The sequence below is a fragment of the Ictidomys tridecemlineatus genome, chromosome 2, assembly GCF_052094955.1.
Source record: "Ictidomys tridecemlineatus isolate mIctTri1 chromosome 2, mIctTri1.hap1, whole genome shotgun sequence".
Lineage (NCBI taxonomy): Eukaryota > Metazoa > Chordata > Mammalia > Rodentia > Sciuridae > Ictidomys > Ictidomys tridecemlineatus.
The window spans coordinates 87,532,718-87,558,603 of NC_135478.1; the positions used below are offsets into that span (position 1 = coordinate 87,532,718).

Genomic DNA, 25,886 nt, shown 5'->3' on the forward strand with positions numbered 1-25,886 from the left:
ATCTGAGGTCACACAGCTGCCAAGTCATAGTGCTGTTTGGCTTGGAGTCCTTCACATGCTTCATTTCCTTAACACACACATAATCCCCACAAAGAAAGTGCTGTTTTCAATCCCACTTTACAGATGAGACAACTAAGCCTCAATAAGATCAAATAACTTGCCTAAATACCTCCACCAGTGAGCCACAGACTGGGGTCTTCACTAAAGTCCACATGTCTGTGTTTCGCCCCTTTGCTGAGAGAAGTCTGAATGTCTCTGGGTTGGAATTATCGATGGACCATGTTTTCCCTTTCTGGGAATTCCAAGTTGATGAGGAGGGCGAGCCTCATGGGGTCTTGTCACCTGTGGTTCCTGGTACTGCGCCCCACACCCCGGGGGACCTTGGAGAGAGTGGAAGCAACGTCCATGATGTGGGGGGTGGCCGAGCCTCAGGCCCCACCTTCCCGAGACCATGGCCAAATAAATGCTTGTCTGTCTCCCGGACTCACTTCCATACCCCTCCCAAGCTCCTGGGTCCCCCTCTTCCTAGCTTTTCCTGGGGGGATAGTAAATCTTGCGTTTCCCATTTTCCTCCAAGCTCAGAAGGATATGAATTCCGTAAATCTCAGCCTGAGTGACCATCAAGATGCATAAAATATGGCAGGAAGGGGGCCAGGAGGCAAGCTCACGAGAGGACGGCAGCCAGCCGTGGGGATGGGCAGATCGGGGCTCCTTGGGGACCCCTGGGCTGGAGTTCCGCTGCAGAGAAAAGCCTCAGCCATCCTGGCCATAATGGATGGGGATGGTCCCTGCCTAGCCAGGGTCCCAGGGGCCCCCCCGCCCGGCTCCTCACTCTTGGCCCTTGACTCCAAAGAGCTGGGGAGGGAAAGGAGATCCATTCACTCGGGTGACAGGGCAGCAGGAAGGACTTGGCTTCGACCAGAGGAAGAACTTCCTGCCCGGGAAGGTTATTGAGCCCTGGGATGAGTTATTGAGAGAGGTGGTGGAAGGAACTTCCTGATTTTGAGACCAAGATGGATCGTTATTGGTCTGCGAGAGTTGGGCTCAGACTGTCGGGCGGATCCGTGACCCCTGGCGGTGGGGGTGGGGGACCACGCATCAGAGGCATCTGCCTGCGAGGTCTCTGGGCTCTGCTTGGTGTGACGCACTCCCCTTCCACAGCAGCGGCTGCCTGAGTTCTGTGATTATGATTATGACATCTGTTCCGCAAACTCATTGCACATTCGTGATGAGTTTTAAAAATCCAAATCGTTTGAACAAGGAAAGGGTCAGAAGGAAAATGTTCCTCTTACTTCTCTACGCAGACCCCTTTCTGCTTACCCAGGATGTCAGCCAGGGTGGGGAGGAAAGGACCCAGAATTCACCAACAGTGGAGGAGCGCTTCCAAATGTCTGCCCAGGACACTCGCAGTTCTCCTATTCCTGATGAGATTGAGCATCTCTCTCTCTCTCTCTCTCTCTCTCTCTCTCTCTCTCTCTCTCGACTACTTACATCTCTCTCTTATTTATTTCTATCAGATTTCTTTTTTATCTGTTTAAAAGGATGCATTGAAACTTTTTATAGATCTGGATCTATCTTCCTTTGAGCAATATCTTACACGTTAGGAATATTTTCTCTCATTCTATGCTTTATTTTCCTCTGTACGTCTTGTAGTTGCCATTTCTCCTGCTTAAAAAGTTCCAGAGGGGTACATGCAATTGTAATATGTCAACTGAAGCAATTGGGGTTATTTGTATAAAATGTAGAGAAAACGAAAAAAAAAAAAAAAACCCACCAGGGCAAAACACATAATAAATACATGTGATGCTCCTGAACTGTAGTCTTAAATGGTCAAGGTGGCGGATGGTTCAGCTTTTCGTTGCTGTGATGAAATACCTGAAGCAAGCTGGTTATGTTTTCAAAAGGGTTTATTTAGCTCCCAGTTTGGGAGGTTCAGAGTTGAAGATTGGGTTGTCCCATTGGCGTGGCTTCTGCTGAGGGCCGTGGATGGTGTCACTTCATGGTGAGCGCACAGGTAGGACCAAGTGGTCATATACCAATTCAGGACTCAAGAGAGAGCACAGGGGAGGTCCCACAATCGCTTTTGAGGGCAGCCCCAGTGACCTTCCAATAGGCCCTGCCTCTTAAACCTTCTCTCTCCAGACGCCACCACCCCAGGGAACCAAGTTAACATGTAAGGGCTATGTTTTGACATTAAAATGTCCTCACCATTACTAATGGCTTCAGGTAAAGGTGAATTTCCTAGGAACAGGTTCCCACGGAGAGTCGCCTGGTGCTAGGCGTGGTACCGGTGTCCCTCTTGGACACTCGGGTCATCTCCACAGCTCTCTGAGGGGTCGCGATCATGGTGCTTCTTCCCATGAGGACACCTGGGCGGAGTCGCTCCCCGCTGGTGAGAGACAGAGCTGAACTTGAACGCAGCCCCTGGGGGGTCACGGTGCCCTCCTTCCCAGGTAGTGCCGGGGCCCATGGCGCAGCCACAGTTCTCAATCCCAGGGTGCTGCGGCTGCTTCTCAGCCCACCAACTGCAGCTGCCCTGTGTCCTCTTGTCACCATCTGGTCCAGCCTGTCTCCTTGACCTGCCCTTCTCCTGACCTTGTGCAAACACCACGAGGAGCCACAGAGGGTGGGTCACGGTCTAGACTCCGGAGGGAGAATCCTGGGGTCTGGTGCCCGGGTCACCCCTTCCCACCTGTGCACCCCGCAGCCAGATAGCTAGAGTCTCTTTGTCTTAATCCCCCCACCTGCAATGAAAAGGTGGTGAGTGCAAATTTACACACAGGTGCACACACAAACGCGCACACACGTGCATGTGCACACGTACCCACGTTCACACACGCATATTGCTATTGCTGTTATCCAACTGCCTTGCACTGAGCCCTCAGACAACTGAGCCTCGATCCTTGCCTCTGCCCTCTTACCTCCTTTTCTGCTGTCACTTTATGTCCTGCTTCAGGGACAAAATGACAGCCATGACTTCTTGATGCTTTCCCCTTTTCTAACCCCATCAACAACCATAATTAAAATTCTAAAATTTCCTACTTATTTTTTTGCCAAATTAACAGGGAAATCCCTCTCCAGTCCCAGGTGAACACCTTTACTTTCCCAGCACCTAATCTCACCTTCTTAGGGAGACGTACAGCATCCCCTACACCAAACAGTATCAAATTGTGTTTTACAAATACTAAAAGCTGGGCGTGGAAGGGCACCCCTGTAATCCAGCGACTTGGGAAGCTGAGGCAGGAGGATCGTGAGTTCCAAGCCAGCCTCAGCAAAGGTGAAGTGCTAAGCAACTCAGGGAGACCCTATCTCTAAATAAAATACAAAGTAGGGCTGGGGATGGGGCTCAGTGGTCAAGTGCCCCTGAGTTTAATCCCCAGTACCCCCACCTCCCAATACCAAAAGCCTGTAAGAAACTCCTAGGGGGAAGATATTATGTCTATATAGACATATGTATCTATCCATCCATCCACCCATTCATCCATCCATCACATCCATCTATCTCTCTACTAATCATCTTTCTATCATCTTCTGTGATGAAATATGTTGGAAGCCAACCTGCTTCCTCCACCTACACACACACACCCTCTATATCCCTCAGCTTGGCCACCAGGAACATCCACAGAATATACTGGCATTTTGCAGGGTCTCTGGAAGAACTGCAACACAAACAAAACCAAGCAAAGGCCAAACTCAGTGATGCACACCAGTAATCCAGGTGACTTGGGAGGCTGAGGCAGGAGGATTGCAAGTCGAAGGCCAACTTCAGGAACTTACTGAGATCCTAAGTGACTTAGTGAGAGCCTGTCTCAAAATAAAATAAAAGGGTTGAGGATGTTGCCCAGTGGTAAAGTGACTCTGAGTTGAATCCCCTAGACTTGGGGGAAATAATAATAGTTTTAAAAAAAACTAACCAAAGCCTATTTATTATTTTTGTCTTTCCCAATAGCAGTTCCCAAACTGAATTGAAGAAATACTCTCTGGGGCTGGGGATGTGGCTCAGTTGATTGAGTGCTTGGCTTGCAATGCACAGGGCCCTGGGTTCAATCCCCAGCACTGCAAAAAAAAAAAATAAATAAATAAATAAACACTCTTTTTTTCCAAGTGCAGAAAGCCTGTGGCTAGTGTTCTTTGGACTACCTTTTGGAAAGCACCAGGCCATGCACTTCCTGTGTAGTGTTCCTGGTGGGGCCACCACCTGCTTGCTCTCTGTCCATGGGTCTCCAATGGCTGCACAAACGGAGCCTACATCCTGCCCCAACCACGTCAGGAGCACTATGATCCCACGTCTAATGACTTGGTATAAAAACACGTTTCTGTACTCATCTCACGGATTCAGGAGGAGAGGCTCAGAACTGAAGTCATTTGCCTCCAGTTGACAGTAATCTGGGACAGAAACCAAGGTGTTCTTTTGAACCCAGGGTCTGTGATCTCACCTTCTGGTCCCCGAGGCAGAGAAGCCAAGGGCTGAGCTTTTATCTTTTACAATGTGGGTGCTTTCCCTCCAGAGACGTCTCCCAGTTAATTTCCTAAAAATCCTACCTGTCTCCGTTCATGACGAGCTCAAAGGGCGTTTGAAATCCAGAAGGAAAGACCAACGGCCCCTCTTCTTTGGTGGTGCATTTATAAACAGCCACAAGGCAGGAAATAGGTACCCTCCACCCCTGCTCTAGGGTGTCTGTGGACAGAACAAAGAGCAGGGTTCTGTGCCCAGGCGCAGGCAGAGCCCGGGACGTGATTGCTGCCTGATGGCGAAAAATAGATTCAAGGCCCAGGTCCATCTGGTTTGTGTATTGGGAACGAGCTGTTAAAGTGTCAGGACTTAACTTCTCTGCATTCGAGGAAGTCTCATGAGGTTTTATGGAGCAGTTAAGATGGGTGTAAACCTCGCTGGCGACCAGCTTCTCCTATGTGATCTAGGACAGGCACAGTTCCAAGGATGGGGGAGCACCAGGTCAGACACAGGAGGATGGACCCCCAGCAGGCTGAAGAGCCGAGACTTGGAAGCCGGACTTCAGAGTACGCCCTACTGTGAGCAGGTCCTTCTCTGTCTGAGCCTCCACACCTCCTTTGGGAAGTGAGGACCATATGAACTTGACCTTGCCTAACTCACAGACGTGAGATTCAGATGTGAAAGGTAAATGGAGTTGTCCAGTTGTTCACGGATGGGAGAAGGGGTCCTTAGCTGCTTTTCATTCCCTCCTTGGAACAAGAAAGGGCCACAGGGACCTCGTCTCCTGTCTGTCTGTCTGTCCGTCTGTCTCTCTCTCTCTCTCTCTCTCTCTCTCCTGGTGAGAATTGGGCCATGCGTCAGTGCCTAGCGTTAAAAGATGACCTAGAATGAGTTGCAGCTGCTCCTGGCTCTGCAGCATTGGCTGCTTCTCAAGGTCCCCTGGCCTTGGAAAGAACATTAAGGACAGGGCTCCCGGCTGAGGAAGGGGCCACAGGACTTGTGTGGGTTTTTAAAGCATGTCTGTAAATTCTTTGATATACCTCTCATCAAAAGATGGAGTCTAATCCCCTTTCCTTGACGATGTGCCAGCCTTAGTGACTCACTCCTAATGAATAGAATATGGCGGCAGTGATGGCCCGTGGCTGTGGGGCTGGGCCAGGAAAGGCCCTGTGCCTTGTGTCTGGCCCTCCGGGACCTTCAGGACTTGAAGTATCTCATTTTCTCTTCCTTCTATCCACATCTTGGTTTCCCTACTCTTTCTCTCTTCCTCAAACTGGGTCTTCTCTGGGTGGAAGATGTCAGGCCAGGCCCCTAATTCCACCTCCACCACTTCCTTTCTCCCAGTCTCCTGATGTCAATTCTTAGGGAAGAACTCCCATTGGTTCTGTCTGGGTCACATGCTCGTTTGTGAACCAATCACCATCACCAGCGGGATGAACTGCTGTTATTGGCTGTCACAGGTCACATGTTCAGCACTCAGGCTTGGAGTGGACAAGACAGGATGTTAGAATACCAGGTTAGAATATGTTAGAATACTATAGGGCCTGGAGAAGGGACAGTTCTCCCACACGTGTGTGCTTTATGATGCGTGTACTTAAAACACAGGAGTTCATGTCAGCAGATAACAAGGATCATTTTCTATTTGTCTTTTCTGCTCAATTATAAGTTCCAGGTGTCACAGGCTACATTCCCAGGGCCTAGCATAGGACCTGGCATATAGTAGATGCTCAGGAAAAACTTTGATGTGTTTTTTTTTCTTTTTTTGTCCTATTGAGCTAGAATTGGTGTGAGCTATGCAAAAACAGGTGGCGATTTCCTTGGTGAAGTTATCAAGGGCGAAGATCTTTTGGGTGGGGAGTGCTTAGCGGACCTACTTCCTCCTCTCCCTGCTATCATGATTCACCATCTGGCCATGTGGACCTTTGGTTCAGCATCAGAAACTCAGTTGGGAAATCGATTTGGGGGAAAGGACCTGGGAGAAGAAGGTACTTTTCGATTTCCAATGGCACTTTCCCAGCCACTGCGTCCTCCTGGATTCCGGCGCACTGGGGAATCCAACTTGAAACAGTGGATGTGGTGGGAGGTTAGGATCCTGTCCTGTGTCGAAAGCCAGCTGCTCCAGCCCACGCAGGAGCCTGGTCCACATTGCTCCTGGCCTCCTTACCAGCCCTCCTTCCTGCAGGCTTGAGCTCGCCCCCCGGGGGGAGGACACCCAGCCTCGCTTCTGCCCGAAGACTCCCCGGCTCCAGCTGCACTCCAGGGACAGGGACAGTGGGCTGAGGTGGGGAGGCGGCTCGGCTTGCAGGGAGGGGTGCCGTAGGATTTTTTTCTGCTGCGCGCTGAGTGGAATGGCCCCGCGGCTTCTAGCACGCTCCCTTTGCCCAGGTGTCACTGTCCCTTGTGGCCCGTGTCCCAGGCCCCAGCCTCTCGTCTCTGCCTGGCTCCTGACTCCGGGTGGGAGTAGCCTGCAGCATGAGAAGACCCACGCCCCACCTCACTAGCTGATCCACTGCTCTGACCTGGGACTCCCCAGTGCTTTGAGGACAAGGAGGTGGATGTTTTGCGGGGCCTAGAAGGTCCTGCCCACCTCTCTGCCCTTAACAGCGGCTCTGAGCCACTGGGCACCTTTTTGTTCCTTGAATGCCATGTGTCCCCAGGACTCCAGGCCTTGGCCATGCTCTTTTTTCTGCCTGGCCTGCTGTTTCCCTTCCTGGGTAACCTCTGTCAGGTCTCAGGGCCAGTACCCTTCCCACAGGAAACCCTCCTGGGCTTCTGGGTAGCAAGTGCTCCAAGAACCACATCCTTTCTCTCTTTCGCAGACTCACCAGGGTGCATTGAGCTCTGGGCTGACGGACATCTGCTGGCACCACTGGTGTTAGAGTCCCCGTGAGAGCAGGAGAGCAGCCCCGCCCACTTGTCTCTCCCCAGCACATTGTAGGTGATGAAGAAACTGTGGAATCAATGATCCGACACAGCTTTCTGGGTGCTTGATCTTCCCATTCGATTTTGTAACCAGTGGAACCGTTTGAGAAAAGGCAGGAAAAATAAATGCAGTTGTAAAAGTGGGCTGATAGGTTCCCACCCACCATACTTTGCTTGTCTTCATCAGAAACCTGCACCCCAGGCTCGGTGGCTCACGCCTGTCATCCCAGCGGCTGGGGAGGCTGAGGCAGAATTCCGAGTTCAAAGCCAGCCTCAACCACTTAGTAAGGTGCTGAGCAACTCAGTGACTCTCTATCTCTAAATAAGATACAAAGAAGGGCTGGGGATGGGGCTCCGTGGCCGAACATCCCTGGGTTCCATCCCTGATACCAAAAAAAAAGAAAAGAAACCTGCAGGACTTGGGAGGCACAGTGCTGAGTGGCAATTCAGGGTCACCCTGCCTGGCTTGCCTGCCGATTCTACTACCTCTGTGACCTGGGACAAAGTACTTAGGGCTTTCTCTGTCATCTGTAAAATAGGGAAGATACTCACTGTCCCTCCTAGGACCATTATGAGCTATAAAGGTTGGTCCATGTACAACACTGGGTCTGGATCACGAGGACATGCTCTGGGTGGGCAATGACTGTGGCGCTGGTGGTGGTGCCGTTATCGTTATTAGTAGCAGGAGAGACTCAGCTTTGCCGGCTGGCCCTCTGTCCATGCCACTGCCTCGTCCAGATGCCTGCATACCACTAGCCCTGTCCTGTTCTGAAAACCCCTGGACTCTAGAGCTTGCTACCCAGGAGCCCAGCCCTGGAGAGTGACGTGACCTGTGGAGATCTCGTCACGCCTGTCAGGGGCCTGTTGTTCAGCAGCTGGGGAGGCGGTGCCCTGCTGGGAGCGGTCACTTCCCAGGAAGATGGATGGCCTCCCCTCCTTCACACGGCTCTGGCTGAGAGAGATCAGAGCCCCGCAGCGGGAGGAAGGGCAGTTTGTGTTAAGTGGCCTCTGGGCCCAGTGGGGAGCCCGAGGGGACACGGAGGCTCATTTCCATAGGTTTCAATAACGCCTGTTCTTGCAGACTGGGAATGCCGTGTCCCCCAGAGTGGCACCAGCTCAGAGTGGCACCAGCTCAGAGGGCCGAGCACTTCTTTGAACACGGTGGAGCTCAGGGATATTACGCCAGGATCCGGGCTCCAATGGCGTGAGGACAAGCCTTGTGTGGTCTTTCCTTGGTCACTAAACTTGGACTTGGTCTCCGTTCCTCCATCTACGGTATAGAAATAGTAACCTCACCTTATTAAGTTATGCGGTACCTTCCAAGAAATGTGCTCAGAAAGCCCTAGAAGAGGCTGAAGGACAGGATCATCCAATGGCAGTGACCATTCTGGGCTGGGTGCCCTGGAAGGTGTCTGTCATGCTGACCCAGCTCCCTTAGTGCAGCCGCAGCTCGGTGGATGAGCAAGGTTGGGTTCCGGGGAGGAAAACCTACTCATCAAAGCAGGTTGAGCCATGGTCCGCTGCAAGCCCTGGACGGAAGCACAGTCCTCGGGGACAGTCCCTGGTTGAAATCCCGGCTCTGGAGCTCCCGAGCTGCAGGACCTTTCTTGTCTATTGGCCATTGTGAAAAATGATGAGCTTTACCTTGATATGCCAAGCACACTCGAAAGGGTATCTGGGAACCCTTAAGTACAATAGAGTTTCTCACGCTCATGGTCACAGCACGACAAAGACGCGTGAAATGTGGGCCCCTCCCTGTGGGAGAAAACGAGGCACGGTGGGAAAAGACAGCACCTGGCTGACCATGACAGGCAGGCCTTAAGGTCAAGTGTCAAGGGAACATAATGGAGGGAAAGGTTCCTGCATCGTGGGGAGGACTCGAGAGAAGGGAATATTTGAGTGGGGTCTTGAAGGATGAGTAGGAGTTGGCCAGGTGGAGAAGAGGACCAAAGAGGACCAGGTAGAAAAAACAGAGCAGCTAAATTCACAGAGACCACAAGGACCACAGCAGAGGCTCGGTGGGGAAGGGGTTTTGGAGGAAGCAGAGGACAGGTGACTGGAAGCTGGGAGCCTGTACCCCACCCGGCAAAGCCTCAGATGCCTCGAGGAGACACAGCGCCCTCCTAGGGTCTCTTCATGGTACAGAAGACGGGGACCTCCTTCCCCGCAACTTCCGCTTCAGGGAACCCTATGTTCCTTGATGGGTTCTGGCTCTTACCTCTCCAAGGTGAGGTTCCCCAGACCCTTCCATGAGGATCCTGTGATTGACGACTCCTCCCAGGAGTGAAGGGGAGGCGGGTCATGTTCCAAGGGCCTGGGGCACAGAGGTGTGGACAGTAGAAACAGACCTGTCTAGAAGCAGAGGGAGGGCAGAGCCAGCTGGGGGCGCTGTGGAGCGCTGGGTGGCACTCTGCCTGGCAGACAGCAGGCCTGGTGCTCTCCACACAGCACCTAAACCTTCTGACTCTAACCCTACGGCCACATCCTTTAGCCCAAAGTTTCTGCTCGGTTCCTTTGTACCCCAAAACACAACTTCCCGGCATGACCCTCCCCACCCGTTCGAGTGTCACTCCATCCACCCGCCCATCTTCAGTGGGGACTTCAGAGCTAACCTCTGGCTGTGGGGCTGCCCCGCCCTGCCCCTGCCAATCATCAGTACCAGCCTAGGCTCAGGGACAGTGGCTGGAGGTCGGGACTTGTGGGGAAGGAACCAGGGTGAGGGAGCATCACCCTTTGGCTGTGCTGAGTCCCGGTCCCTGGCATCTCTGGCCCTCTCTACAAACCAGGGAGCTGAGCCCTAAGGAGGTGATATCATGGCCCCAGGTACCCAAGAAGCAGGGCTAAGATTTTGGAATACAAACTCGTATGGTCCTAAATCGACTTTCTTCTTCTTCTTCTTCTTTTCAGAACCAGCTGTTCGTAGGTGCAAATTGAGATTTTCATAGAGTCAGAGCTGGGGTGCTCTTGATATCCAAGTAGAGCTCTCCACATACCCCTGTGTATTTTTCTAGAATGGCTTCTTCTGCAGATCTGTGATCTGGAACTCTTCCACTGGATTAACATAAAGAAAAGACAGGGGAAGGGAGCTGGGTGATTTCATGCCAAGGAGAAGCCGTCTGGAGTAAGGTTTCTTAAAGATTGCCCTGGGAATCGGATCTTACTATGGGGAAAACCCAGCAGTTCTTACTCTGAGGAATTCATAGGATGTTTTGATTTCAGTATTTATAAAGAGAGGTGGCACCGTGCTTGTGATCAAAAAGATCAATCAACAAACTCATTATGATTCCGTGAGCATTTTTTTAAAGAAAATTGCTTCAATGTATGTATTAAAAGGCACTAAGTGAAAGCAATCCCTCATTTGAAATCAGAAAGAAAAAGAAAAAAAAAACACTTTTGTTCAGCACCACCATCTGCTTCCTCTTAGGACTTGAACTGTGAGGGAATCCTTTGGCATCAGATCCGTCAGTATTCCACTCATCAAACTGGGCCTTTCATGGTTCTTGATTGGCATATGGTGCCTGACACTTAGTGTAGACCCCAACCCCAGGAAGTGTAGATGCTGCGGCTAACATACACATATTAACTGACCAATCAGTTCACTTCATTTCCCTGTAGGTCAGCCAGCACTCACTAGAGACCTATGCAGGGAGGGAGGGAAGGAGGGAAGGAAGAAGGGAGGGAGGGAAGGAGACAAGAAGGGGCAGAGGGAAGCCACCCCTAGATGCACAAGATCCTACCTGGAGTTGTCCATTTTCTACTACATGACCCTAGGCACATTGTTTAAATTTCCCAAACCTCAGTTCCCTTTATTGCAAAAGATGAAAATAAAAGATCTACTTAGAAAAGTGTCACAGTGCAGGAGATAATGGAGCTCTATGAGGTCCAGCGGTATCAGGTGCTCAATGCTGATTCCACCTTCATTAACCACGTTTTTTTTTTTTTTTAAGAAAAATTATATATATATATATCTCCACAACTCTCTTAAACAGAGGATCACCCAAGACCAGTTTCTTTGCACGTGGTGTCAAGTGCAAGATCCAGTGTGAAATGAAAATCTGGGGGTCCCTTGTTCTAGAAAGAAAGGGCAAAAGAAGGAAGGGAAGAAAGCCACCTGCCCAGGTGTTGCAACCAATGTGGAAACCGGCGGGGCTCACCCCCGACACACCAAGCTCTTCTCCTTGGTGGCCCCTCAGCCTTCACTTGCAAAATGCAAAAGTAGAATCATGGAGGATTTTGAGGTGGCCACAGAAGAGCTTCCCACCAAAGGAGGAGCCCCTCCCAGGGCAACACCCACTTGGGTGGGTGACACCGTCCAGGGGCACAGACTCCTGAATAGGCTGGTGGGGGTGGGGGTGGGGGCCTCCCCAGCTTCCTAGAACTTTCTCTCCACCCTGGAAATCAGCCCCTGATTTCTAAAACGCAGAGGAGATGTCTGTGGTCGCCAACCCCCGCAGGCTGCATTGCAGGCGCCTACGACCATTGGCCCTTGTCAGTCCCCTAAGCGGTGGTGACCGCTATTATGCCCAATTTACAGAAAGGGAAACTGAGGCGGAATGCAGCAACGGCGCGTGTCCACAGTCAGGCAGTCACTGGGTGTTCAGGCCAGGATTCAAACCCAAATCTCTTCGGAGCCAAGCTTGGGGTTTCATTTTACTTGGGCACGGAGGCTCCCAAACCCACACTTGTGTGCCCAGATCTGCACACGGACACAAGCCCAGTGCAGTGTCCCCACCAGCCCTGTCGGTAACCCAGCTCTGAACTTTTCAAAGACAATAAGCCTGAAGAGCAAAGCGTTCACTTGTCTCCAAAAATAAAGCGGGTGCCGTGGATGCGGCTGTGATTGACACGGCATATTGGCTGGTTTCGCTGCTAATTAATGCAGAGAGGAATCATTAAATCAGATCAAATTCATTTTAAAAATGTCCGTCTCTGCTCTGCTCCCTCTCCCCCTAGTGCGAGAGCTGTGTGGACGGCAGGGGGAGGGAGAGGAGAACAGACACACCGATTTAATTTTTCAAGTAACACTGTTCAAATAAAAATACATTTGTTCGAATGAGATTGCCCTGAAACAGCATTTGCATTGATGGCCCTGGAAGTAATTCTATTAAGCCGGAGCATATTTTTCATCGGGAGGCAGGAAAAGAGGGTGAGAGAGTGAAGGAGGGCAGACAGAGAGCTGGACGTAGCCTACGGACCTGCGGAATCCAGTGCTTGCTCCCATTCTAACTCGGGTCTCCCCACTAAAGCTCCCCACTCCAGCTCCCGCCATGGGATTCGAGGGTCCAAACTTATCCCAGAGGCGCTTGCATTCTGCGGCCAACTGGGCACTTGTGCTAAGTATCCGCTGGTGCCAAGGCTGTTGCCCATCATACAGCATCCGAGAAATTTGTTCCTTCCATGCTCCCACAGAGAAAAGCAGCCCAAGAGCGAATTTTGTGTGTGTGCATGTGGGTGCACCCATGTGCCACACCCCACACGTGGTACACAGTAGGTGCACGGCCTAACACACATAAATACACACTTACTCCTGCATACGTGGAAACATGCATATACGGGCTGGACACCCGGAATGCATCATGAAAAACGTCAGGTGATTTTGTCGTGAACGTAATCGTGCGCTTGCACAGACCTGGAGGGTGTGAATCACTATGTAGCTAGGTGACACGGGCCCATTGTGGCATAGGGGGCCCATTGGGACCAAGATGTTGTTATGCAGTGTATGATAATCCTAAAACTCATGTTTGAATGAGACTGTGTGTATATTGTCACGCCTCCTCACTCAGATATGTGTGAGTGAGCCATGCAGGGAACATGCTCACGCAGCCTACACAGACAGACACATAACGTGCATGAAACAAGCACACGTACAGCCTCACAGGTGTAGTCTCCTTTGGTGAGACTCTGCATGCGTTCACACGCACATACAACGCACATGTACACAATGCAACACGCATAGAATACAGGGTCCCCTTTAGATGACAGTGCACGTGCGTGTTCTCACACAGACATGTATTTGGCCTCGCACATTTGCCAGAACTTCTTCGAAATGGCCGATGAGTCTGAAAATGAATTGAACTCCACTTGCGGAGTGATCTCTGGGTCCAGGACAGCCAGCTAAGTGCCTTACCATGGGGCTCCCTGGGTCCTGGCCCTGAGCTGCCAAGGGGCTTCATCTCCGTCTCACAGATGAGGACACGGAGATTTGCAGAGGGGAAGTGGTCTCCCCAGATCTGCAGTTGGTAAGCGTGGAGCAGGGGCTCAAGCCAGGCCTGATTCCAACCTCAACCTCGGATTCTTGTTCCGGGTTCTGTTTCTGAATGATTTGGCCTACGTGTCAGGTTTGGATGGACCACGATGGTGCTATGGTGCTACCCCGTCGCCCGGTTCTAACTTCTCCCCTTTAAAAAAGTCCCCCCGAGACGGGATAAATAAAATAAAGAAGTCGGCGTCTCCTTGGGGGCTGTCTGGGCATTTGTGACTTGTTTGCCAATGTCAACGTCTGTTTTTCCAGGCCGGTCCCCAGAGGGCTCTTCTCCAGTCACCCACCTAAAGCACCTGGGTGTGTTGCAGGCTCCCACGGCAGGGCTGGAGTGACATGGTGACATCTGCATCAGGACTGGAGGCTCTTGATGCCACAGGTCAGACTCCAGGTCAGTAGCGTCTCTGGGACACATCCAAGGTGGTCCAGAGTGGGGACAGCACAGAATGACAGGAGAGATGCACCGGGAACAGTTTTCATGGAGAAGGGAGACGCAGGACGCTATCCACGCAGGTTGGAAGCCGGCCAAGATGCTCCTCATCTGACAGCCCAGGGACAGTGGCTCCACGGTGTCCTCCTGCAGCTCTCTTCAAAGGCACCAGAGAGGTGAGCAGGGTCTGGCGGGAGAGGACCCTTCCTCGTGGAGCACTTTCTGCTACTCACTGGATGGATTTTAGCCCCGTCTGCCTGGAAGAATCACGCAGAGATTTCAAAGAACACAGCATGCCCAGGACCCAACCCCAGAGATTCTGAACCCACTGGCCTCGGTGGCCTGGGCCAGGGCGTGTTCCCGAGCACTTCAGGTGGTTTTGATAAAGGGAGGGGGTCGAGAATCGCTGGTTTAGTCTTGGCCACGGTTCTGCAAGAGGGACACTATTTTTTCATTTGCCTTGTAGAGATCAGAGGACCAGGGCTCAGAGAGGCCAGGAACAAAGTCAAGGCCACACAGCCAGCATGCGGCAGAGCTGGGATTCATGCCTGGGGAGTGTGACTCTCTGTATTTGGTGCCTTTTCTGCTGCCAAAGTGGCCGGGGTGAGCTAGCCCTTCAGTCCCAATCCCGGTGGCCCTCAGTCACGTACACCTGGGGAGGATCGATGCCACCAGAGTCCAAGTGGCCTCTCTCCAAACACACTTATTGAGAAGAATGAGCTTGGGGACCTGCTTTACAAACTCATAGTGGACTCCAACAACGGAACTAATGATGGAGGTTGGGTGGGTCGAGAGTGGTGTATTCAACCCAGTGTCTAGAACTTTCCATCTTCTTACTTTTTTTTGGTACTGGAGATTGAATCCAGGGGCACTCACCGCTGAACCACATCTCCAGCCCTTTAAATATATATATGAGAGACAGGGTCTCGCTGAGTTGCTTAGGGTGTTTCTAAGTTGCTGAGGCTGGCCTTAAACCCACAATCCTCCTGCCTCAGCCTCCTGAGCTGCTGGGTCTTCATCCTCTTGCTGGGACCTTTCTCCATATCCTTTGGAACTGTGCTTCCAGGGAATAAGGGAACTCGCAGGGTCCCACCAAGAGGGGGAAGGGGCCACTGAGCTGTCCTGTCTCCTCATTGCTTCAGTTGGCTCTTGGGTGACCTGGCGGTCTCTTTTGATTCTCGTCCAGTGTCAGCCTGTGAGATACGGGGCGTGCTGGTCTCTGGGCCAAGGGTCGGCCCGTCCAGGCTGGCTGCTGATCCGCCACGATTGAGCCATCTGTCCCCTCCCCGGGGCCAAAGTGTTGGTGGCGTGTGGAGCATGGCAGGTGGCTAGAGGAGAGGTGACAGTGTCGAGGCCATTGGGCACAGACTTCAAACCCGAGGCCCCGGGGTAGCAAACAACAGGGAGAAAGCTCTGTCCAAGTTAAACAGATGCAGCAAAGCCCGGCAGAGGAGGCCAGCGAGAGGGCAGGGCAAAGGGGGTCTCGGGGCACCCACGGGGTGTAAGGCCAAGGGTGACCTCATCTGCTCTGGTGGCTTATGGGAACCCAGAAATTGTCCCTAAGTCATGGCAGTGGCACCTGGTAGACCCAGAAAAGCAAAAACTGCAAGTTGTCGACAAAGAGCAGAGTACACTAAAAGCATGATCCGGCTAATCAGTAGGTCCAAGTGACCTATAGATGCATTAATCAAGGTGAACTCACTGAAAGAAAGGAGGGGACTCATTAATTTCCTAAGAACTTATTGAGCATTAATACAGGGTCATGACTTGAATTCTAACTGCTGGGGATACTAAAGCAAAGAAGATGCGAATCCTTGTTCTCATGGAAATTTTAAGGTACTGGAAACCCAATTAAAAATAAGGAGTTAAGTTTTAGCATGTGTCCAAAAAAATGTGCATTAAAGGAGTTTAGGGAGGTGGCTTGCTCTTTTAAATGAGGTTAGAAGGGAAGAAGTCTAAGAGAAGGTGACATGAAGTGGCAAAGAAGGAGAGATGGCGGGGGTCAGATGTCTGTGGGGTACAGGCCTTCCAGGACAGCCAGTGCCAAGGGTCTGGGGTGGGGGGTCTGTCTAGAGAACTTGAGGGATTTCAAGGAGGTTACTGAAAGCGCGGAGGCAGGCAAGGGCGGGAAACTGGTGAGAGATGAACTTGGAGGCGTAGCGCAGGCCGGGGTCTGAGTGGGAGGTGGAGCTCTGAGGGAGGCAGACTTGGGAGGTTTTGGCAGAGGAGTGTCGTGGTCCAGCTGAGGTGGAAACAGCATCCTCTGGCTGAAAGCAGATGCTGGGAGGCCTGTTTGGAGGTCCCCAGGTGGCCTTTCCTAACAGAGGTGGCTCGGAGTCTGTGTCTGCCTCATTCTCCACGTGCAAGCACCCTACAGACGTGTCTACAGAGAGGCATATCTACAACCTGCTTCCCGCAAGACCACGTGCACACACCTACTCACAAGCATTCACATGCACACACGCACACGCGTGTGCACACACACGCACAATAATCACCTGACTGATTGTGCCAAAGAAGAGAAACAGAAATCATAACTTACAAGGATAGAGGGGGGGAAATGTTCCCTGGGAAGCATTTTGGGAAAAGGGATGTAGAGATCCACTCAAGAACACCCTGGAGAGCCCTGCTGGGGTCTGGGCTGGATCCATCTCTAGGCACAGAGCAGCCGTGGAAGATGCTAGAGCAGGTGAGGGTCCAGCTCCCTGCACCATCCTCTGGTGGGAACCACTGAGGTGGCTTTGGCCACTGTCCTTGTGGGAGATCTTGCTCGTCTTGTCTCTGGGGTAATGGTGGGATGGGAAGATTCAGCCGTGAAATACTAAATGAAAGGGGCTGAGCTGAGGGCGTCCGACATGATCTCTGTAGAAAGTCACAAAGCAGCTGCGCTGGGCTAAGGCAGCACCTGCTGGAACCTCCCACCTTCCTGCTGACCCTCTCCTCTCAGGCTGCTCTCCACCTAGAAAGGCCTTCCTGTCCTCGTCTCTCTGTCTCCCTCTGCCTCCACGCCCCGTTCAAGACCCAACCCCCATTCCTCCTCCATGATGCCTCAAGGGATGCATCTAGACTTGTTTCCTTCTTGCTGGGACTTGCTCCGCTCAGATCTCATTGGCACACTGTAGGGATCACTCTCAGGGCTGCCACAGAAGGTGGTGCAGATTGGGCACTGAGCAAATGGCCGGGCCACAGTGGCCAATGGAGGATGAGCTCCAGCAGGGCACCAAGGCCTGGCTGCTCCTGGGGGAGGGGGCTCTTTTTCTAATCCACAGAAACCTTGCGGCGCACCATCCCCGATGGCTTCCCGACGTCAGCCACGCTCAACTGCAATTAAGTTTTCACTTTCCACGTTATTCCTTAGACTTAGTGTACGTCTCTGTCCCCAGCACCAGAGAGGGTGCGTGTTTATGGAATAAACAGAGGACGAATGGACGTACAGACGGGTGGGTAGGAGAAAGGAAGCGGTTCTCCCCAGCAGGGCAAATCCACCATCTCAGAAAAGTAATAGTCAGTGCAGTGTCCAGTGGCTCAGGAGCATCCCATGGCCATCTGGTCAAGGGGCCGCCATTCTTCACATCAGGAGCTGATCCGCTTTGTCTTGGGAGACCCCACGGTCAATATTTCGGGCTCTGCAGGCTGCGAGTCTCTGGGGAAGGTGTGAGAGTGGCCACAGCAGCTGTGTGGGCCAAGGCGCAGGGCCGTGTTCTAATAAAGCTTTATTTAGAAAGCCAGGAGGGGAGTCCGCTGCCCTTGCTCCAGGTGTCCCCTCAGTCATTGCTTCCTAAGGGCTCCTTGTCCCTGTGTAGCAGCTGCTGTGTGTCGACCCTGCGTCGAGCTCCGTCCTGAGCCCGTTCCATGTAGTACCTCAATTTGCGCCCCTGCCACCCTCGCCCGTGTCACCACCAAAGAACAAAGGCACAAAAGACTGAGCAGGCCCTGGGGCGCTGAGTGAGGGAGACGACAGGCGGCCCCGGGCATCGCTGGAGCCACAGGAGCAGGACAGCCAGGGTAGCCGAGGGTGGCCGAGGGTGGCCGAGGGCCTCCACTGTACAGGGGCACACTCATCTCCACCATGACCCCTGAATTTCCGCGGCCACCTGGCACCGTCTGCATCTCACCCGGCACACAGCCGCATGGTGGGCTGGCACAGCCTGCGCTGGCTGCAGGGAACTTTCTAGAAAATGGACTCCTTGACTCCAGACCCAGCTGCCCGGTGCGCCCCCGGGTGCCCGGTGCCTCTCTCTGTGCGCGGGCCGTGCCTTTGGACTCCCCGGGGGCCGGTTATCTTATCTGGGTCCCTCCCGCTGGCTTTGCTAAGCTGTCACGTTTGTTATTCTAGGATAAACTTTCGGCCGAGAGCAACACGTACTTTGGGGTCAATGCCCTGTGTTACCCTAAGGATTGTTCAAATATTTGTGACCTTGTCAACCTCCTGCTCACGGGACGTGTGTCCTGCAGCCCCGGGAGGGGCCTTTTATTCTTGGAGACCCGGGTGAGCCTGCCGGTGGCCAGAGGCCCAGCGGGGGAGGCCAGGGAGGCAGCTGCTGGAGGGAGGGTGCTGGCACCCAGTGGGTATCGCCCCGTGCCCGGCACCTCCCCAGATGGTCCCCGCGATCTTTACAGATGTGTGGGAAGGGCTCTGTGACCTTGTCATCGGCAGGAAAACGGAGGCAGAGAGTCTCCCAGGGGCTGGGATGGAGAGGGGGGCCCATGCCAGAGGGGTGCGTCAAACCCCATAAGGACAGATGAGGTTTCCAAGGAAACCCGAGCAGGGAAAGGAACAAGGTGGCCTGGTGACACCCGAGCCTCTGTGCCTGGCAGTTCCCGGCAGCAGGTCTGATGAGAGCCAGGAGGGCAAGGCACGGGGGCACCGGGGCCCTCTGTGTCTCGGCTGGGCCGCGTGCAGGGTCTGTGGTCTCCAATGGTGTCAGAGGACAGCTCTGCCCGGGCTCCGGAGAGTCCACTGCCCACGTTCACGATGGACAGAAGGGCCGTGCTTGCCCCACGTCACTACCACGGAGACGTCCCGTATTTTCTTTGTGCCCAGATTCACGGGTACCCCGACGGCCATCCCTGGAGCCCCCGAGTGACACCCCCCATGGGGGTGAGGGGTGAGCCGGGGCCTGGGAAGCCAGCAGTGCCACCAAGCCCTGAGCTGCTCCCTGCCCATCCTCTGGCCTTGTCCCAGAGTGGCCGTGACCCGGGCAGGAGGGCAGATGGAGCACGCTGCCTTTGAAGCCTGGCTCTCTTTGATGTGCAGGGTTTTGCCAGATACTTCCTGCGGCGGGCAGATCCCGGGTACCCTCCCCCCACCCTCCCCTCGTGGACGGGACCCAAGTGTCCCGAAGACCTCCCTACCGCTTCGGTGAGCTTTCCTTATTTATTTCTTTATTTATCTACCTATTTATTTAATTATTTTTTTGCAGATGAAAGCTTTGACCTTGTGGTTCAGACACTGAATTTCAGAACTTTAGGATCTAAGGAGGACGTTGCTCTCAGAGAAGCCTCCTTCCAGGTCTGGTGTCCGGAACACCGGGGCCTCAGTTAAGAAAACCAGGGAGAGGACCAGAACGTGGATGCCTAACGGTTAGGCAGTCGGGCTTCTTGAACTGACGCCAGTTTGAGCTGACATTTCATACTGGGTACGTGATTTGGGGGAAGTTACACAAGTTTTCGTGACCTCTCTTTTTCTAACAGGAAACGGAGTCAAGCACAGAAAGGCTGAGCAACTCCTTCAAGGTGGCACAGCTGGAGAGGAGCTGTGGGGTGGGGAGGGAGCCTGTCTGACTGCAGAGGTGATGGAGGGGCTCGGGAGAGACCCCCACCACCAAAGACACATGTCAACAAGAAGGCAAAACCAACAAAGACCCCCAAACCAGAATAGCAGCAACATTCCTTTAGGAAGAGCAGGCTCACGCCAGGCACTACATGTGTTTTCCTTAACCTTCCCCGAGTCCTGCAAGGTAGAGATCTTCCCCAATTTGTACTAATGACAAACTGAGATCAGAGACACAGTGTGATTTTCCCAAAGTCACACAGCTGTGGATGGCAGAACCCAGGTCTGGCTGAACCAGAGACCTTTCCTCCACAGGATCCATGAGCAGAGGCCCAGGGCCTTTCACAGAGGCACAGTTTCCAAAGAGAACTTCAAGCAGTCCCGCTCTGAGTGAGCTGAAGGGGCCACTGTTCTGGGATAAAGGTCCAGTCTGGCTGTTCTAAAAACAGCATGGAGGACAGAGATCCTAGATTTTGGAACAGGCTGAGGAGAACCCGCAGAGCGCGAGAAGAAGGGGCCATTCGGTAACCGCGCAGCCTTCTGGGGCTGGCTTTGAGGCGGTGGCTCCTTTCCAGGTGACCCGAGGGCTGCAAGATGAGAGGCCTGAGACCTTCTCTGACAAACAGTGACCCGCGCTGCAGGAGCAGGACGGTACCTCCAGCTCCACCTGCCTGCGTCCAACGCGGAAAACTTGAACTCTCCGCCTGCGTGATGTTCCCATGGCACCACGGGGCGTGGACGTGGGGCTTGAAATCCCAGGCAGGGGAGGCTGGCCGGCTCCCCAGGCCTCCGCGCAGCCCAGCGCTCACATCTGCAGCCCATCTGGCCGGGCTCGGGAGCACAGTCCACGGTCAGGGAGAGGAAGTCTCTCTGTGGGTATTTCTGGCCTGGCCTGGATGGCCTACCGCTCCGCCCAGGCCAAAATCAGCAGAGCAGCTCAGGCCAGCGGCTGCTCCTCAGAGAGGCTCCTGGCGCTGACTTTCAGATTCCTGAGTCATCTCTCCTTGGGCCCGTCCTCTGTTGGACTTCCTTGCAGGGACCTTCGATGAACAGATAATGAGACACTTTGAAGAAGATAAAATGCAACAGGCGCCACGGATTGGTCAGACCCTGGCCTTCCTTCCCATCCAAGGGGAAAGGGTCCTTCCACGCGGCATGTCCAGGACAACTGGCCCGCTGTGGGCCCCACCCCCACCCAGGGTGATGAAAGTCGCCAGCTGCTAGCAGCATGGACGGTCCAAGGGTGGACCATCCATCAATCTTTGGATGATCCGAACTGTCATGAGATAAAGGTACGGATCTGCCCATTTTTATACACAAGAAAACCGAGGCACAGAGACATCCCACCATGTGCCCAAGATCTCACAGCTCCTTGGTACAGATCCAGGATTTGAGCCCAAGTCAGCTCATTCCAATCAACACCCAGGGGAGCACCAGGGATTTCGTTAGGATGTCCTCAGCTAAGACAAAGCATCGCCTAGTTAGGAACAAGAAACATGGTTTTTTTCCAAAACAAAAAAATGTCCCCGATAGCTCTTCCAAACTTGTAGAAATGATGACTTCCTCTCCTCACTGCCACTGGGGCTCTTGGCCGGGCCCAACCAAGTGGAGATCAGTGCAGGGACACCAGAGATCGCAGCCTTGCACTGTTGGCCGAGTCGGTGTGAGACCCTGTCTCTAAATAAAATACAAATGGCTACCCAGCACCAGCATCCCCTCACGACAGTCACGCCAACAGGCTGCCCAGCCAATGCTCGGGCACTTGTGGAGGCAGGGAACGTCGTCAGGCAAGGTGGCCAGTCTAAGGCGAGAAGGTTTGGAGAGAGCTCAGGAACTCCAGAGAGTTCAAGGTTTCCTTGCAATTGCTGGAATCTGTGAAAGCAGGAAATGTAATTTTCCTTCCCCTTGGCAGTTGTGCCTTCCACCGACCGGGATGCACGGGGGAGTGCACTGGGCTTCCAAAGCCACACTGTAGCAGCAAGAAGTTCCAACCAGCCTGCCAGTCCCTAGGCAAGGGGTGGATGCATGGCAGGTCCCACGCTCCTTCAATGGAACAATGTCATAAAAACACACAAAGTCCATGCATAGCTCTACAGCTGACCTCAGGAACCCACTGGTGAGTGGAAAGGGGCTGAGAATTTCCTACAAACGTTTTTTAACAAATCAACAGAGCAGGGTGCAGTGGCTCACTTCTCTCATCCCAGCGGCTTAGGAGGCTGAGACAGGAGGATCTGGAGTTCAAAGCCAACCTCAGCCAAAGCGAGGCACTAAGCCACTCAGTGAGACCCTGTCTCTAAATAAAATACAAAATAGGGCTGGGTATGGGGCTCAGTGGTGGAGTGCCCTTGGGTTCAATACCTGGTTCCCCCCCAAAGAAACAAATCAACAGAACATGAAGCTATACGTTCTATACAGAAAATATAAATGCACAAAGGTGTTTAAAGGGTTTCACAAGGGCAATTAGCAAACTGCAAATATGGGTTACATGGCAGGGGAGGTGGGGGGAAGAGAACTCCTGAGTCATCCGTAGAGTTTAGTGGTATTTTTAAGGATGATCTGTTACTGTAGAGTGTCGGTTATTAAATTTATCTGTCTTCAATGAGTCCTTCTCGGTTTGTGCTGAAATCTGACAGGTCTTGAGCGTCTTCGATGTGTTCTGTGTTTTTTTCCCCTTGGAGAGTATGTGGAGGTGCAGTTGGAACCGCCCCTTCCCTGGACTCAAAACCTGGATTCCTACCCCTGCTGCTCCCTCTGCCTGGGTCCCCAAGTCCTTACCTTCCCAAGTCCTCCCCCCCATACCACAAGACCTGACTCATTCTACTAACCTTGCTACCCCATACTCCCTCCCCTCTGTCTAAGTTAAAGTACCTCTATTCTTCTCTAGCACCCCCCGCCCATTGTGAATTAGCATCTGCACATCAGAGGAAACATTGACCTTTGTTTTTTTTAGCGTGCTTATTTTGCTTAGCATGATATTCTCCAACTCCATCCCTTTACCAGCAAAGGCCATGATTTCATTTGTCTTTAAGGCTGAGTAATACTCCATCATATATATATATATAAAAAATCCATGCATGTGTTGAAGGGCACCTAGCTTGGATCCACAGTTCAATTATTGTGAATTGAGCTGCTATAAACATTGATGTGGCTGCATCATTGTAATATGCTGATTTAATTTTAAAAAAGTACAAAGAAGAAAACAAGGCCCATTAATGATCCTGCCATCCAGAGTTGGCCAGTTTGAGCACATTGGCAGATTTCCTAAACATCTCTCTTTTACATTAACACATTCTACAAACACTCTAACAGTGCATGGCGACACTGTTCTTCCACACACCTGGGCATGGTGGTGCACGGGACACCTGAGGCCAGCCCGAGGGCTCCTAATTCTACATGGCCCCCAGCCCCACACACATGCGCACTGCAAGCTCGGAATCCACCCTCGCATTTCGACGTGATTTCACACACATGAACTTGAAGCTCACAAATAGAGAGGGCCTCTCCGTCATCCTTATTTCCTTGGGGGAGATGTGAATCGCTTTACAACCAGAAAACTTTCTCCATGCTGTGCTTTTAAGAAACCTTCGTGTAGATGCCTCCAACTCTGGTTCCTGCACTTGGATTGCACCTGTCCACATCCTGGTCCTGTTGATGGCCATCCGGGCTGACTCTGGGGTCTTCTGTCCTTGGCAATCCCGTCATGACATACCTGTCCATGTCCCCTTGTGCACAGGCGGAAGAGGCCTCCTGAGAGACCCTCGAGGAGTGACACACACTTCTTTCCTCTGTGAACAAGGACATCTTGGAGAACCTTCTGTGGGTCACGGTTGACACTGATGTCCCAGAACACCCACGCAAGTGCAGTCCAGTGATGGGCTGAGAAGGACGGGAGTTGAATCACAAGGAGGATGCACCCACCCGACCCAGGGGCTGTGAAGGCTTCCTAGAGGAGGTGACTTAAGTGCTCAAATGATGGGAGTGAAAAACAGCAGTTGATGAACCTGTCATGGGAGGATGTCCAGAGGTGAATGAGAACCAGCAGTGTGCTCCTGCCCCAGGGCCTTTGCACCTGCTGTTCCCTCTGGCTGAAATATTTCCACCAGGTTTCCTTGTCAGATGCTGCAGACTCTGCACCACAGAGGTTTGTAACCTGTGTGTCCCTAGCTGCTTCTTCACGTTGATTAGGGCTATCGTGACCCCCTGGCTTCATCCCCTTGGGGAAGAACAGAGGTGAGCAGCCTGCTAGGCTTGGCCACCAGACTTCATCAAGAGAATCTCTTTAAAACATCTGAGGGCTGTAGCCTCAAGCACAGGCTGTGGAGTCATACATCGGGGTTCAAATCCCAGGCCTACCACTTTTTAGCTGTGTGTCCCAGGACAAGGGAATTACCATCTCTGAAGAGGCTGTAAAATAGGGACAAAAAATATCCCCTATGCCGAGAGTCACAGGGAATATTAAATGAGGAACTACATTTAGAGGAAACACAACAGCAATCATGTGTGGCTATGTCTTTAAAAAGGAAAAGCACTCAGACACTCTCCCTGGGAATGAGAAAGGAGAGCATCCCATGGGAGAGTTCCAGACTGTCCCCTGAGACCAGGTGACCGGCTACTGGCTGATGGATAACCTTGACCTCAGCCACATTTCCCAGAATCCTTTAGCCTTGAATGGGAGGGGTCTCTCCAGCTGCACTGTGGGTGTGAGCTGAGCACACCCTGCACCCTTGACCACGCCCTGTGGACCAGGTTCCCCAGGGACCTGGGCAAGGTGAATGAGAGGTCCCCAGGTCCCCAGTGGGCCTGGCAGGCCGAGGAAGCCAGGAGAAGCAGGCAGGGTGGGGGCTCTGGGAACCCTCTCAGCCCTGCCCTTTGGGGCCTCTGCTGTCTGGAATTTACTCATTATAACTCTCCAGATGCAAACCTCGGGGATGGTGAGAGTGGGCCCCTGGGCCAACCACAGCCCATTTGCTCATGACTGCACTTTTCTTAAACACTAATATATCATGCTAATTGCTCCTCGCACACCTATCTTGCTAAACCCTCTGCCACTCTGTGAGGAGGCTCCTATTTTATTCCCACTTTCCAGATGGGTAAACTGAGGTGCAGAGAGGGGATGTCACTTGCCCAAGGCCAGTTCTGTCAGCTGCCAACACAGGTTTTTATCAGTTAAGCCACCTGTTCTATTCTCCGCCCTCAGCCCCAAGGTGCCACTCATGAGCACTGATCTGTGGGCCTTGCTTTCTTGGATCGTGGTTGGAACAGAAGGACCTGCCTCCCAGGGTTGTCAGCAGATTTAAATGTTCCAGTGGGTGACCAAGGCTCACGGCAATGCCTGGCCTGCCACGGCGTGCTGCTGTGGATTGTTTGATTATGATGCTATTTTGTTGTGTGCTGGTCTTTGGTGCTTCTACTTTGCAAATGGCCCTGCTCTAGACTTTCTTTACTAGATTTGCATTTTGATAAGGGGTCCTCTTTGCTTCCCCTGAAGTGAAAAGGACCGCACTTGTACTCAGCACCAGTACCGAAGTCCTGTGCTTGGGGGACAGGGATGAGCCATTAGTCAGTGCAGCTCTGGACTTCAAGTAGCTGTGCCAGGCCATAATAGGGCCTCAAGGAGTGTCCTTTTGGAAAAGGCCAGTTTGGTGCCCCAAGCTGGGAGACCAGCAGGAAGGTCCCAGAGAGAATGCTGACTCCAGAGGTCACTCAAGTTGGAGTGGAGCCCCTTCCCAGGGACCACCCAGAAACCCATCAGCCTCATTGCAGAGATCCAAGGTCCTAAAGAAGAAGATCCCTCCCTCTCCCTTCTGCGGCTGAAGAGCCCTGAATTCCCAAGGGGCCCTTTTCCTGGCTGACTCCTGCCTGGGACCTCTCCAAACCCTCTAGCCTTCAACCAGCCACCAGCAATCCCTTCCAATATCCGCTCCCTCGGTGCCCCTTTGCTCCTGGCCCTGTCCGGATCCTGGCGACATCCTGTTCGTCCCCAGAACTAAACTCCCCTCCAGCTTCCCAGTGCGATAGCAATCTTAAATAAATGCTTCCTGTCTCTCAA

The 25,886-nt window shown here is 52.7% G+C and overlaps 2 long non-coding RNA genes across 2 annotated transcripts; one reads left to right on the forward strand and one right to left on the reverse strand.

Moving 5' to 3' along the window:
- Positions 1 to 1,889: 1,889 nt before the first annotated feature.
- LOC144375213 (uncharacterized) lies at positions 1,890 to 20,970 on the reverse strand. Its single transcript, XR_013434742.1, has 3 exons — positions 20,493 to 20,970; positions 7,279 to 10,426; positions 1,890 to 6,918 (listed from the first exon to the last, which is right to left on the reverse strand). It is a non-coding gene; the product is annotated as an uncharacterized LOC144375213 (long non-coding RNA).
- On the forward strand, positions 18,426 to 25,886 carry LOC144375214 (uncharacterized). Its single transcript, XR_013434743.1, has 2 exons — positions 18,426 to 19,703; positions 23,571 to 25,886. It is a non-coding gene; the product is annotated as an uncharacterized LOC144375214 (long non-coding RNA).